Raw genomic sequence first — 16,945 nt, 5'->3', positions numbered from 1 at the left:
CAGTGGTTCTGTGCAGGTAAGATTGAGCGATCTGGATCTGAATTCTGTTCCCGCTCTTTTTTTAGGCAGGATTGGAACCTGATCGCGATCGTGAAATTTACTCGATTGCTGATCGGGATCCGATCTTTTCTGATCCCGATCGCTCAACCCTATATATTACACTTAACTGTGGCCCATACTACATAGCTTTTTTTTTTTGGGGGGGGAGGACATTGCAAAGACATAATTTTTGTGTATTCTGTTCCCACTATATGGTGGTGGTACCTGTTTTATTCCTTGAAAATTCCACTAATGCTAGGTTCACACCTACGTTTGGGTTTCCGTTCGGGGGAGGGGGGTCCGCTTGGAGATCCCCCAAATGGAAACCTAATGTTCTTAAAAAAATGGTTACCCTCGGAGACCTGAGGACCCTATAGACTATAATAGGGTCCGCTGGGTTTCCGCCCGACTTTTGAAGGACTTTTCTCTTTGCAATTTTAAAGCGGAATGGGGAATGGAATCCTCAGGCTGAGACCGAGCGCAAGTGTGAACCTAGCCTAAGAAATGTAGCGTTTTCTATTTGACAAAGTGGGTTGGAATGAGTGACAGGGTATTCCTGCATTGTATTGTAGATTTATGTAGTGTAATGTGATTTTGTAAGTTCTGAAAAGTTTCACCATCATTACTATAAAAACAGATGTACAAAAAACTAAATGTACACATCCAGTAGAACCATCAAACAAATATCAGTGCAAGTACTGCATCTTGGTATGGTTGGTAATATGCTAATGCAGAGAAACAGGATGCAAACTACAGCTAAGGAATTATTGTAGTGGTAAAGATAGTCCACTAGGTGTCACTATAATATGGCAAAAATACTGTATATGCATGGAGTATTCCAGGTCTTAATAATTGATGGCCTGTCCTCGGGTTTGGGGCTGTGCCTAGCCTCTCTGCTGTCTTAAGGAAAAAGTGAAATGATGCCCCTCATGAAAAATGTCGCATAGTGGCCCCTTCACACAATATAATATCCCAGAGTGGCCCTTTCACACAGTATAATGTCCCACAGTAGCCCCCTTCACATAGTATAATGCCCTATAGCATACCTCTCAACTTTTGAAGAACCGAAAGAGGGACAAAATGCGCGGTGCGCATAGCGCGCCGCAGCACATTTAGCCCCGCCCACTTTTATGTTGACTCCGCCCATTCTGATTAATTTTTCATGTGCCCGCACACAGTATAATCCTCCTACAGTCACCCGTAAATTATATGTCCCCCCTCTATCTCTCCCCCAGTTTCATATACACCCTTAATCTGCCCCCAGTTTCATGTCCCCCCTCCATCTCTGCCCCCAGTTTCATGTCCCCTCCATCTCCGTCCCCAGATTCATGTCCCCCATTTCTGCCCACAGTTTCATGTCCCCCATCTCTACCCCCAGATTCAAGCCCCCCATCTCTGCCCTCAGATTCATGTCCCCCATCTCTGCCCCCAGATTCATGTCCCCCCATCTCTGCCCCCAGATTCATGTCCCCTCCATCTCTGCCCCCAGATTCAAGCCCCCCATCTCTGCCCCAGATTCATGTCCCCCCATCTCTGCCCTCAGATTCATGTCCCCCCATCTCTGCCCTCAGATTCATGTCCCCATCTCTTCCCCCAGATTCATGTCCCCCCCATCTCTGCCCCCAGATTCATGTCCCCATCTCTTCCCCCAGATTCATGTCCCCCCCATCTCTGCCCCCAGATTCATGTCCCCCATCTCTGCCCCCAGATTCATGTCCCCACATCTCTGCCCCCACATCTCTGCCCCCAGATTCATGTCCCCTCCATCTTTGCCCCCAGATTCATGTCCCCCCATCTCTTCCCCCAGATTCATGTCCCCCCATCTCTGCCCCCAGTTTCATGTCCCCCCTCCATCTCTGCCCCCAGTTTCATGTCCCCTCCATCTCCGTCCCCAGATTCATGTCCCCTCCATCTCCGTCCCCAGATTCATGTCCCCCATTTCTGCCCACAGTTTCATGTCCCCCATCTCTACCCCCAGATTCAAGCCCCCCATCTCTGCCCTCAGATTCATGTCCCCCATCTCTGCCCCCAGATTCATGTCCCCCCATCTCTGCCCCCAGATTCATGTCCCCTCCATCTCTGCCCCCAGATTCAAGCCCCCCATCTCTGCCCCAGATTCATGTCCCCCCATCTCTGCCCTCAGATTCATGTCCCCCCATCTCTGCCCTCAGATTCATGTCCCCATCTCTGCCCCCAGATTCATGTCCCCCCCATCTCTGCCCCCAGATTCATGTCCCCCATCTCTGCCCCCAGATTCATGTCCCCACATCTCTGCCCCCACATCTCTGCCCCCAGATTCATGTCCCCTCCATCTTTGCCCCCAGATTCATGTCCCCCCATCTCTTCCCCCAGATTCATGCCCCCCATCTCTGCCCCCAGATTCATGCCCTCCATCTCTGCCCCCAGATTCATGTCCCCCCATCTCTGCCCCTCGATTCATGTCCCCCCATCTCTGCCCCCAGATTCATGTCCCCCCATCTCTGCCCTCAGATTCATGTCCCCCATCTCTGCCCCCAGATTCATGCCCTCCATCTCTGCCCCCAGATTCATGTCCCCCCATCTCTGCCCTCAGATTCATGTCCCCCCATCTCTGCCCCTCGATTCATGTCCCCCCATCTCTGCCCCCAGATTCATGTCCCCCCATCTCTGCCCTCAGATTCATGTCCCCCATCTCTGCCCCCAGATTCATGTCCCCACATCTCTGCCCCCAGATTCATGTCCCCTCCATCTCTGCCATCAGATTCATGTCCCCTCCATCTCTGCCCCCAGATTCATGTCCCCTCCATCTCTGCCCTCAGATTCATGTCCCCTCCATCTCTGCCCCCAGATTCATGTCCCCTCCATCTCTGCCCCCAGATTCATGTCCCCTCCATCTCTGCCCCGAGATTCATGTCCCCTCCATCTCTGCCCCCAGATTCATGTCCCCCCATCTCTGCCCCCAGTGTCATGCCGTCCTCTCCTTCATCTGCCCGCAGTTTCACGCTCCACCTCAGTGTACACATTAAACTTACCTTCTCCTCGTTCCCCCGCTGCTCTCTGCGCGCCTCTCTCTCTCTCGCATACAGTTGTAGGCGCGATGTGACGTCATACATCGTGCCTACACTGCCACTAACTGGAGTGCAGCGGCGAAGCAAGGAGCTGAGCTGTGACAGCTCCTTGCCTTAGCCGCGTATGTGTTCAACTCAGATCTGCGTCCTCTGGACGCAGATCTGAGTTGAAATCGGGATATACCTCCCTCCAAACGGGACCGCGGGACACGTCACCGAAATCGTGAATGTCCCGCGGAAATCGGGACGGTTGGGAGGTATGCTATAGTGGTCTTCATACAGTATGTCCCAAAGCAGACCTCCACATAGTTTAATGTCCCATATTGACCCCTCCACACATTATAATGTCCAAAGGTATGGGCCCTTTCGTTACAAAAATTTCAAACATTTTGGGTTCAGCCCAGAGTATAATGATCTGAGGCCCAGGGAAGGTGATTAAAGACAACTAGAAGAGATCCCAGAGTATAATAATAGCAGTTATGTTTCTGACCTGTTTGATCTGAACAAAATCCCTGGGTGAACCTTGTTAGACGAATCTCTCGAGGTTTGTCCTACAAATCCTCTCAGTGCCATGGTCCTGCTTACCAATGTAAACTGAAGGGGGGTTGTTCAGGTGGTACTCAAAATAACTCAAAATAGAAATAATGTATAAAAAATTACTTTATTGAAGCTTAAATAATAAAAATCACAGATAACACTACACAGTATAGAAAAAGGGGTGTCAGACAGACAGTACAGGGACACGCACCTATGTAATGTTAAAGAGGTAACTATAGCATGTTCATATAGCAACAAGTGTGACTTACAATATCATCCAAGTGGATTGCTCAAAAATGACTAAAGATGCTATATATATCCATATGTGAATCCTGACATGGATTCCAATAAATACTGAAATACACAATGGTATAAATTATAGAAATAACAGCATCACAATATCATGCAAATAGAATAGTCAAGGGTTAAATTGCCTCTCATGATGTGTAGTTGATGCTGTATGAACTATATATGGATCCTACCATAATCTCTGTTATAGTTTAAACAATCAATGCTCCAGTAGTACGGCAAATATGGATAAAGGCATCACAAAAGAGTACTACATAAGTGCTATATCAAACATGGTAAAGATAAACATACCCATGTATACGGTCAAAATGGTGCAGTGTTCTACCGTCTGCTGATGCCATCCCGATGCGCGTTTCAGATGAAACTCCTTCTACAACCAGTAAAAGAAAAAAAAATCTGCAGCGGAAATGCTGCGATTTCAAAAAAACATTGGATGTCAATTATACTTACAGAAATTCTGGCAATTTCCTTATAGGTATATAGAAGAAAACTCTGTGGACTTTGTGTGACAAAAAAAACGCAATGTGCTCCCGCCATGTTCTTTTCTGCAGCAGATTTTGGCTCTAGCTCGCTACTTGGGGCCTTAGCCTTAGATTAAAACAACATATATTATGTGCAATTCTATCTGCAGAGATGTTAGAAACTAACTGAACAATATATTTTTCTTAACAAAATGTATATATAAACTAGAGTATTAAAAGTTAAGCTGTGAGGTAGAGGCAGACAAAACTTAAGCACCAAGCAGAATTAACAGGATCACGGGATCTAGCAAATTCATGGGTTCTGCCTCAAAACAAAGAAAACATCTGAGGTATAAGAAGCCCAATGGCCATTCTTAGAAAGCCTTCCCCTACTTGTCTTCCTATAACAACTATTAAACAGTGCCAAATATAAAGCATATTATATAACCAAAATAATGCTGTATTTAAAGGGGTTGTCCCATCACAAGGATCCTATCTATACTGCTAGTTTATGTGGATTTAAGACTTTTCTTAAATGCATTGCTTTATCAAAACTGCTTTGTTTGGCCGCTATCTTAATTTATTCACTTCATTGTTTACACTGTGTTTCTATGGCCCTTGGGATTATCTGCTCATTTGTCAAGTGATGTAGCTGCCTGCTCTCAGAGGGGGAGAAAGGGGCTGGGAGCAGCTCTGACCCGTTTGTGTCTTTTAAGTAGCGGAGCTTCTCAGATAGAGCTTTGGGATTTTTGAGGTCTTATCAGTCAGTGTAATTGAATTTGGCTGATAAGGGCTGAGATAGGGAGTCCGTTACCTCTGTATGTAATGCAAAATGACTCAAATCCAGCTCTGTTACATCAGCTTCACACTGTGGTAATTCATTTACAACCAATCCCATGCAAGTGAAACACCGCCCACCTATGTGCCGAGAAAAGCAGGAAGTGAAGAGAGCACAACAGACTGCAGGTTAGTGAGCAAGCATCATGGGAATACCCCTTTAACTACAATAAACCTGGGAAGTTCCATCAAGCAAGGATCCTGGATAAGAAAAGTACAAAAACATTGACAGAGATATAGCTAGATAAAGTAATAAGCAGATATGCCCCAAATGATATATCCACTCAGATAACTTCTTTCCCAGGCTTTCTTTTGTCTGTGTTCTTCTGGTTCTCTTTGATTTATTTGGAGATAGATTTTCTCATTTCACAACAATTGAGGAAGTTTTAGCAATTCTGTGAGCATAATCCAATAAGGAATCTGTAAATGTGTCAAGTCAAGTTTATTCAACACAAATGGAAAATTGTCTTAATAACTGAGCCAGGGAAATGCAAAGTCTAAATGGAAACCTACGTTTTCAACTAGGGGGCGTTCACACTACCGTTGGTGTCCGACAGGTAGTGTCCGCTCAAAATCTGGCACGGACATTAGGAGCAGACACTAGCTGTGTCCGTGACACCTGTCATTTATTTAAATGGCGATCGGGTGCGTTCTTTTGCACTCCGTGCCCTCCCTTCCCTGTCCGCATGTAAAGATGTCCGACTTCTCAAGCGGACAGAAAAACCTACATGTCGGGTTTTTCTGTCTGCTTGAGAAGTCGGACATCTTTACATGCGGACAGGGAAGGAAGGGCACGGAGTGCAAAAGAACGCACCCGATGTCCATTTAACCCTTTCACTGCCAGGCACGTATGCTATACGTGCTTCCAAGGTGGCACTTCAGTAGCGGAGGACGTAGTTACTATGTCCTCCCTACTAATGCCCATATCTCTGGACTGCATCAACATATCTTGATCCAATCATCGAGTTCTTGATATCATTTTAAAGATGAGATTCTCCTCTTTAAAATGCAATTGAAAGCATCAAGATATTCTGATGCAGTCCAAAGATATAGAGCTCCAAAGTGTCCCCCCCCTCCTGTCTAAGCAAGCAATTTGCGTTCTATAACAGAAAAGGAAGAGGGACACGGAGCAGTGCAGCAGAGAGAGAGAGAGACAGAGAAACGATCTGACTCTCTGCATAACTTGTATGTGACAGCAGGAGGGGGGTGGCAGGGACTCTATTGTCCCTATTAACCCTTCTCCTGCCAATCAGAGCGCATACTATACATTTGTCTCTGATTGTCACATACAGTTATAATGTAATTCCCCCCTGAGCTTTACTAGTGGGGTATTCTTATGTTATACCTCCTGAACATAACCAGGAAGTTTATTGGCGCTGTGACCCAGACGTTTACCATTGTCCAGGTCGCAGCCCCCCCCAAAAAAAGTCGCACCAAACACTTACACAACATATACATAAAGTCGCAAATAAAGTTTACATTTCACCCAATCCCTGTCCTGTGTATACCTGAGCTTTCTGCAGTAAGATACGTCTCTAGTGATATCCGTTACACACTAAAATAATAGTAATAATGATTATCACTAGCGATGAACGTATAGATTGCTAAAATTATTATAGGGGGATGGAAAATAATATTTTTATGTAAAGTCCTATTTAATTTGCATGCACAAAATGGGATGGCGCATTTCTGCGATTTTGGCGATTCTTTAACACCCGCCCATGTAAATATATACATGTGTGGTATGTATGAACTCCTCACATATTGCAGTTTTATGGACAGTACATTATGTTTGCAGAAAGGGATTTCTTGAGCCGCACTTTAGTGGCAAATTTGAATTTTTGCGCAATTTTTGCTAGCAATCTCTGTTTGCGGCAAAGTTGAATGAAGGTGGTTGTATATATAAACTATTAAATTGTGTTTTTACATACGGTATGCTGTGTACTCTGAAAAAAGTTAGATTTTGGTATCACAGTCACAATTTGGTAGGTGCAGTATAGCTTTTTAACATATTAGTGAACAACAGCAAAATCCTGCTTGTCTTCTGTATTCGTGTTTTTGGGAGTCCGAGCTCTTGTTGTAGTTGATGTTTGCGGTAGATATAGTATATTTACAGATTGTATACACCATAAGCTATTATTTTAAATGTATTTTGTATATGAATGTGAGATTGAACATGAGTTTTAGGTGCAAATATGTGTTTTAGCGTATTTTTTCAAAAAATTATTTGTGTTGGTCGCAAAGTAGCATGAAGGTGGATGTGGCTATCGATGACCCAGTAAGACATTTGTAATCTTCAGGTTGTCTACTTTCAAAAAATATATAGGGTTTAGGGGTTCACTTACTTTTCATGGTGTGTAATCCCTACATTTTATAGGATGATACTTTTTTAACATTTCCAGCTTCAAAGCAGATTTTTGTTCCTTCCAGTTCTAGCGATTTTCTGAAGACACGTGCATGCGGGTTCAGGCCATAGTGATATGTATGAACTCTGCACATGTTGAACTCTTATTTTTAGGAGGTTTGGTGCATTTAATTTTTTTGTTTGGTTTCCGCTTTTAACAACTAAGGGTGCATTCACACTACGGAACGCCAGCGTGTATCAGAGCCGTACACGCCGGCGTTACAGCAGGACTGCCGGACACTTCCCATTCATTTCTATGGGAGCCGGCATGCGAGCGCTCCCCATAGAAATGAATGTAAAAAACCAGTCCATTCATTTCTATGGGGAGCGCTCGCATGCCGGCTCCCATAGAAATGAATGGGAAGTGTCCGGCAGCCCTGCTGTAACGCCGGCGTGTACGGCTCTGATACACGCTGGCGTTCCGTAGTGTGAATGCACCCTAATATACATTTATTTGCATTTTTTCATAAAACATTCACTTTAAATCAAAGTTGCATGAAGGTGCCTGTTCGTATACAGTACCAAGTGGCATTCTGACAATGCTGCAGGTGTCTACTTTAAGAAAATATATAGGTATGGGGGGGTTGGATGCTTTTTTAATGTTGTAAGTTAGGTTTGATTTGTCCATCTCAAAACTGTGAAAATTGCTCTGGCTACTGGAGGTGCAAAATTTCCAGAGACCCTTGGCAGAGAAAAGGTTAAATAAATGACAGGTGTCACGGACACAGCTAGTGTCCGCTCCTAATGTCCGTGCCAGATTTTGAGCGGACACTACCTGTCGGACACCGACGGTAGTGTGAACACCCCCTAAGGGGCCTAGTTAAAGTTTTTAAGTTATTGAATTGTCGAATAATCTTACAAGTCCTTCCAACAGTTTACAAAATCTTGTGTCATTTTTTTTGTGTCCCAAGTCTGAATGTGTTCAAAGGTGAAATTTTACCCAGTCTTGTCCCATTTTAGAGTTTTTTTCAGTCTTTTTGCTTCACAAGTTTCTTCCCTGTTGTGTTTTAATGTTTTATCCGTATTTACCACTGTTGTTATTTAACAAGATGGGATATGTACTAAACATATTCACATAGAAAAGATATTTACGCCAGTTATATTTCAATTCCTTGACACTTCTCCAGTCGAACAGTCAAGCTGGTGAGCTGGTGATTTTTTTTTTTTTTAGCGTTGGAGAGGCATATGGCAGCCTATCAATCTGTTAGGGAAATAAGTGTCCAGGAGATGGTGCTGTAAGACAGGCTATGTAATGGTTCCATTAGGGCAAAGTAAGTAGACTAAGACCAGGTCGGCAAACTTATAGAAAATTATTTTAGAGGTAAGTATAGTGACAGAGTGTACTTGTCTATAGGATTGCAGGTCAGCAGCAGGCTTCAAATTAGCTCTCAGTCGTCCCAACAAATCTTCAAGTAATGTACAGTATTAGACAGAGTTAGATGTTTTGGCATACCTCCCAACTTTTGAAGGGTAAAAAGAGGGACAAAATGTGTGGCGCGCAGCGCACCGTGGCAAGTTTGGCTCCGCCAACTTTTGTTGACTACGCCCATTCTCATTCATTTTTCATGTGCTCCCACACAGTATAATCCTCCTACAGTCACCTGTAAATTATATGTCCCCCCTCCATCTCTCCCCTAGTTTCATATACACCCTTCATCTGCCCCTAGTTTCATATCCCCCCTCCATCTCTGTTCTCAGTTTCATATCCCCCCAATTTCATGTTCCCCCGTCTCTGCCCAGTTTCATGCCGTTCTCCACCCCCTTCATCTGCCCACAGTTTCATGCCATTCTCCCCCCTTCATCTGCTGCAGTGTCATGCCATTCTCCCCCCCTTTCATCTGTTCCAGTGTCATGCCGTTCTCCCCCCTTCATCTGCCCCAGTGTCATGTCGTTCTCCCCCCTTCATCTGCCCCAGTGTCATGCCATTCTTCCCCCCTTCATCTGCTCCAGTGTCATTCCGTTCTTCCCCCCTTCATCTGACCCAGTGTCATGCTGTCCCCCCCCCCTGTACATCTGCCTCCAGTTTCATGGGCCTCCTACATTATGTTCCAGCTTAATGTTTAACACAAACAAACACTTACACTCACCTTCCATTGCTCCCCCACCGCTCTCTCCCTCATACACATGAATTCAGCGCACTGTCGGCTTTCCCGATCTGTGCCCCGTGTAAAGAGCTATCGGTACCAGTACCATAGCTCTTCACAGTCAGAAGGGCATTCCTGACAGTCAGTCAGGTACGTCCTTCTTCAAAGCAGCGCCTATCGCGCTGTACAGTGTGAGCGGGGAGGAACGCCCCCTCCCTCTGCTCACAGTGCTCGTCCATAGACGAGTATTATCAGGAGGGGAGGGGGCGTTCCTCCCCGCTCACACTGTACAGCACGATAGGTGCTGCTGTGGAGAAGGACATTCCTGACAGACTGTCAGGAACGCCCTTCTGACTGTAAAGAGCTAAGGTACCGGGACCGCTAGCTCTTTACACGAGGCACAGATCGGGAAAGCAGACAGTGCGCTAAATTCAGTGCACTGTCGGCTTTCCAGCAGTATATACAGTGCCTACAAATAGTATTCAACCCCCTGCAGATTTAGCAGGTTTACACATTCTGAATTAACTTGGCATTGTGACATTTGGACTGTAGATCAGCCTGGAAGTGTGAAATGCTCTGCAGGAAAAAAGAATGTTATTTCTTTGTTTAATTTTTTTTTAAATTGTGAAAAGTTTATTCAGAGGATCATTTATTACTCAACCCCTCAAACCACCAGAATTCTGTTTGGTTCCCCTAAAGTATTAAGAAGTAGTTCAGGCACAAAGAACAATGAGCTTCACATGTTTGGATTCATTATCTCTTTTTCCAGCCTTTTCTGACTATTTAAGACCCTCCCCAAACTTGTGAACAGCACTCATACATGGTCAACATGGGAAAGACAAAGGAGCATTCCAAGGCCATCAGAGACAAGATCGTGGAGGGTCACAAGGCTGGCAAGGGGTACAAAACCCTTTCCAAGGAGTTGGGCCTACCTGTCTCCACTGTTGGGAGCATCATCCGGAAGTGGAAGGCTTATGGAACTACTGTTAGCCTTCCACGGCCTGGACAGCCTTTGAAAGTTTCCTCCCATGCCGAGGCCAGGCTTGTCCGAAGAGTCAAGGCTAACCCAAGGGCAACAAGGAAGGAGCTCCGGGAAGATCTCATGGCAGTGGGGACATTGGTTTCAGTCAATACCATAAGTAACGTACTCCACCGCAATGGTCTCCATTCCAGACGAGCCCGTAAGGTACCTTTACTTTCAAAGCGTCATGTCATGGCTCATCTACAGTTTGCTCATGATCACTTGGAGGACTTTGAGACAGACTGGTTCAAGGTTCTCTGGTCTGATGAGACCAAGATCGAGATCTTTGGTGCCAACCACACACGTGACGTTTGGAGACTGGATGGCACTGCATACGACTCCAAGAATACCATCCCTACAGTCAAGCATGGTGGTGGCAGCATCATGCTGTGGGGCTGCTTCTCAGCCAAGGGGCCTGGCCATCTGGTCCGCATCCATGGGAAGATGGATAGCACGGCCTACCTGGAGATTTTGGCCAAGAACCTCCGCTCCTCCATCAAGGATCTTAAGATGGGTCGTCATTTCATCTTCCAACAAGACAACGACCCAAAGCACACAGCCAAGAAAACCAAGGCCTGGTTCAAGAGGGAAAAAAATCAAGGTGTTGCAGTGGCCTAGTCAGTCTCCTGACCTTAACCCAATTGAAAACTTGTGGAAGGAGCTCAAGATTAAAGTCCACATGAGACACCCAAAGAACCTAGATAACTTGGAGAAGATCTGCATGGAGGAGTGGGCCAAGATAACTCCAGAGACCTGTGCCGGCCTGATCAGGTCTTATAAAAGACGATTATTAGCTGTAATTGCAAACAAGGGTTATTCCACAAATATTAAACCTAGGGGTTGAATAATAATTGACCCACACTTTTATGTTTAAAATTTATTAAAATTTAACTGAGCAACATAACTTTTTGGTTTGTAAGATTTATGCATCTGTTAATAAATCCTGCTCTTGTTTGAAGTTTGAAGGCTCTAACTTATTTGCATCTTATCAAACCTGCTAAATCTGCAGGGGGTTGAATACTACTTGTAGGCACTGTAGAACTGCCTGTGCCCTGGACCATGAAAGGTCCTCTTTGCCTATGTATTCAGCTCATAGGTGTCCTACGGACGCCGATGAGTTGAAATCGGGACATACCTCCCACCGACTGGGACTGCGGGACAGGACACCGAAATCGTGAGTGTCCCGCAGAAATCGGGACGGTTGGGAGGTATGCTTTTGGTTTGGTATCAAACTTCAGGATCAATTTCTCCAAATCTACTTTATTAGACATTTCAGTTCCAAAAGAAAAGTGGAATAACTTGATTCAGATCTCCTCGTTCAGAATTTCTCAGAGATTATTTGAGCATGAAGATAGGTAAAGTTTAAGGTTTAAGACCTCAGATATACTCCACTTCTTGTGTCATTAGAAGCTAGTATAGGTGAATGGTTCTCTCTCCAATTGTCCTGGTTTGGAAGAAATTACTTGACCAACTTGATTATATTACCTAAAATTCTACAGTTGATAAATGTTTTTGCCATTGGACCTGCCACATGATGTTTTTCCCCCCAAATTAAAAACGGTACCATCAAATTCTAGAGCATTGACAATACAGAATAACACTTTAGTAAAAAGACAAGGGGGGGGGGGTAGGACTTCCTGATTTTGAGATGTACAGAGGTGCTGTTGATATCCAAAGGCATACAAAACCTCAAGACAAACTTTGGTGCACCTTGAACAAGCTTTAGAAGTAGATATAGTAAGACATCTCTGGCTCACCCCATATAACTAATTTTAATAATGCTCATGTTTGGAATCTTCATGGGAATGAAGAGGGATACCTTACTTAGGAACATTGCTTTATAGAAAGTGTCACAAAGACATTTTGGTGTACCAGATTGATGGAAAACTGCAGTGGGATCCCTTAGATTGATAGAAAATATTAGAGAAATTCATGGACGCTAGTATTTTGAATTTTATTGGGTTTTAATTGGTTGGTCCCCTTGAAAATGGTGGAAATCAACTTAAGGAATTGCAGAACAGAGAAGCGAAATAGGTTCATGTTTTAGATGCCGATGACGTCCTGGGTCTTAGTGAACCTAATTAAGTTACTTACTATAGTTATTTAATGTTAATACAGTTAGGGCCAGAAATATTTGGACAGTGACACAATTTTCGCGAGTTGGGCTCTGCATGCCACCACATTGGTTTTGAAATGAAACCTCTACAACAGAATTCAAGTGCAGATTGTAACGTTTAATTTGAAGGGTTGAACAAAAATATCTGATAGAAAATGTAGGAATTGTACTGTAAGGATTGGAGTCAGGGTCAGGCAGTGCAAAGTGACACAGCTGGGAAAGCAACACTGTGCAGCTAATGACAAAAGGGGTCGTAGGCCCTGCGGCTATGACTATGCTGTAATATCTGAGATGAGGCAGACCAATGCACTTCCTAATTGAAGTGCGCCTACCACGACTCCTTACGCTTCTATCCCGGTGGCTAGGATAAGGGAAGAGGAGGCCCTGAAAGTCCTAGGGACTGGAGTCACGGGGTCACACCTAAACAGAAAGCACAGTGTAACTGCAATGCAAAACAAAAGACTAAACAGCATGGAACCAGGGAGGACCACAAGTCCCAGCAAGACACAGAAGAGAAGGCGAGGTCAGACGAGCAAGAGGTCAAGCCAGGAGATATAATAAAGGTACCGAATCAAAAGACAAGGGATAGTCAAAAATACAAGCCGGGTATATAACCAAGGAACAGACCGAATACAAACAGACAGGGAAACAGACTGAGCAGGGGGACCAGGAAACCCAAAGTGAATGGCTGGCAAGGATCCATGCCTGGGTGGGGATAAAATAGCAGCAGAGAACACACCTGATGGCTAATGACATGGAGACTGAAGGCAAGGAAAAGATTAACCCTTAATGACCTAAGCACACCCAATAGAACTCCTAACACGTCTCCCAGGGAGACGCCGCGCAGCAAGGAGACCGCGGCGACTCCGTATCCTGACATGTACACATTTCTTTACAAACACTCCACATTTTAGGAGCTCAAAAGTAATTGGACAAATAAACATAACCCAAACAAAATATTTTTATTTTCAATATTTTGTTGCGAATCCTTTGGAGGCAATCACTGCCTTAAGTCTGGAACCCATGGACATCACCAAACGCTGGGTTTCCTCCTTCTTAATGCTTTGCCAGGCCTTTACAGCCGCAGCCTTCAGGTCTTGTTTGTTTGTGGGTCTTTCCGCCTTAAGTCTGGATTTGAGCAAGTGAAATGCATGCTCAATTGGGTTAAGATCTGGTGATTGACTTGGCCATTGCAGAATGTTCCACTTTTTTGCACTCATGAACTCCTGGGTAGCTTTGGCTGTATGCTTGGGGTCATTGTCCATCTGTACTATGAAGCGCCGTCCGATCAACTTGGCAGCATTTGGCTGAATCTGGGCTGAAAGTATATCCCGGTACACTTCAGAATTCATTCGGCTACTCTTGTCTGCTGTTATGTCATCAATAAACACAAGTGACCCAGTGCCATTGAAAGCCATGCATGCCCATGCCATTATGTTGCCTCCACCATGTTTTACAGAGGATGTGGTGTGCCTTGGATCATGTGCCGTTCCCTTTCTTCTCCAAACTTTTTTCTTCCCATTATTCTGGTACAGGTTGATCGTTGTCTCATCTGTCCATAGAATACTTTTCCAGAACTGATCTGGCTTCTTGAGGTGTTTTTCAGCAAATTTAACTCTGGCCTGTCTATTTTTGGAATTGATGAATGGTTTGCATCTAGATTTGTATTTACTTTCATGGAGTCTTCTCTTTACTGTTGACTTAGAGACAGATACACCTACTTCACTGAGAGTGTTCTGGACTTCAGTTGATGTTGTGAACGGGTTCTTCTTGACCAAAGAAAGTATGCGGCGATCATCCACCACTGTTGTCATCCATGGACGCCCAGGCCTTTTTGAGTTCCCAAGCTCACCAGTCAATTCCTTTTTTCTTAGAATGTACCCGACTGTTGATTTTGCTACTCCAAGCATGTCTGCTATCTCTCTGATGGATTTTTTCTTTTTTTTTCAGCCTCAGGATGTTCTGCTTCACCTCAATTGAGAGTTCCTTTGACCGCATGTTGTCTGGTCACAGCAACAGCTTCCAAATGCAAAACCACACACCTGGAATCAACCCCAGACCTTTTAACTACTTCATTGATTACAGGTTTACGAGGGAGACACCTTCAGAGTTAATTGCAGCCCTTAGAGTCCATTGTCCAATTACTTTTGGTCCCTTGAAAAAGAGGAGGCTATGCATTACAGAGCTATGATTCCTAAACCCTTTCTCCAATTTGGATGTGGAAACTCTCATATTGCAGCTGGGAGTGTGCACTTTCATCCCATATTATATATAGAATTGTATTTCTGAACATGTTTTAGTAAACAGCTAAAATAACAAAAATTGTGTCACTGTCCAAATATTTCTGGCCCTAACTATAGTTGTGTCTAAGCTCATGGTTGCATTTATTAGTGTATCAAATCTGCGATGTAGCTCTAATTACAGAAATATGCTGTGATTTTGTATTATAGAGCGTTGTGTATGAGTAACCATGACACTGATGTATGGTGCACAGGGATCTATCTGCGGTCATGACATATGACAAACTTTTTTTTCTGCTATATTTTATGGTGATTGCAATACATATGCAGCAATTCCCAGGTAGTAAATAAGTTACACCACTCTAAATGTTGGTATTAGTTCCTTTCTCAGCTAAGGAATGTGTGCTGACGCACTTTTATTAAAACAACATGGGTTTAAATAGTAGCAGAGAAAGGAAGAGAGATAACAACAATGTAAGTTTTCATATTCATTCCTGATTGGTATGGTACATCTGAATCAAACAGAAAAAAGTTTAAGCAGTGTCATATATAGCCAGTTACTCCTGGTCCTGCGTGGTAACCATGGGGAGCTGTCTTTTGGCAGCAAGCCAAGCATTTGTTTTTCTTGCACCCATCTTGGATACAGGTGCCATCTTATCATATAACATTATACCAGTTTCAAGCATAAGCAACTACATCTAGCATTCAGCTTTAAAGGATAACAATGTTTTTCATACATTACATGATTATAACCTTCACAGTGGAATGGTGCACAATATATGGTACTCAGGCTTCAGTCAATGTGCCACTTGTCTAGAGGACCCTCACTTTTGCAGGTCATCTACTAGAGCTTCTTTACTGTTGAAGAAAAGAGGACACCCAGATCAGATGCATCTAAAGCCTTTCCTATAGAGTATTTTTTTTTTTTTACTAGCTAACAGTTGTGTATACAGTGGAATAATTGTTGACAGCAATAAGAAGAGATTATTCAGGCCCTCAGCAACAGACACAATGGGTGGGGGGATTGCTATTCCTGCCTACTAGAACCTATGCAATTACTGAATCAAGTAGTGTTTTCCCCTTGTGAATCTGCACCTCCGTTGCTGAGATTTTGCTGTTTTTACACAAATAAGTAAGGGTGTTGTTGTTGTTGCCCCTAAGAGGTAAGCAGGAACACCCTCATTACTTCAAATAGTTATTTGGATGTTGATGAAAATATCAATATCTCTATAACAGAGGCACCAATGCACAAGGGAAAAACAGAATTTGATCTATAAAATTTCTATCGGGAGAGGGCGGGCTGGGTTGATGTGCTGGGTTTTGGTGACAGACTCCCTTTAAGGTGTGCATCTACACTACCTTGCATGTCTAGTCACTAACTAAAGGCATAACTATAAAACAGAAGTTAAAAGGAAGGAATCTTATCATATAGTTTTTGGAAATAGCCAAAATGTGTAAAAAAGTTACCCATAACAAATATATACATCAAGAAATGTCCACCTTCATGTCACTTAGGGATTTGTTAAGCAAAATGTAAATGAAATGACAAGTAGATAAAATGTAATTGTTGACCCAAGTATATGCTTCAGAAAAGAGTGTTCAAGCAAAATTTTTAAAAAATGTATCCAGGAATGAAAAATGTTCAGATACATTTTTGGGGAAGTTACAACATTAATATAAAGTAATGAAACACTCCAATAAGTGACCCCCCCCCCCTCCCCAAATACTATATGTTCTCTTAATAGAGGCAACCTTACAATTAAGTATTACGCCCATTCCCTATCTCCCCCCTTAGGTACAGATACTCATCGAAACCATCATTGCCACATTTATATGGATAAATTCATTTA

Source organism: Leptodactylus fuscus, chromosome 1 (assembly GCF_031893055.1).
Source record: "Leptodactylus fuscus isolate aLepFus1 chromosome 1, aLepFus1.hap2, whole genome shotgun sequence".
NCBI classification, from domain to species: domain Eukaryota; kingdom Metazoa; phylum Chordata; class Amphibia; order Anura; family Leptodactylidae; genus Leptodactylus; species Leptodactylus fuscus.
Note: the sequence above shows the minus strand (reverse complement) of the source record.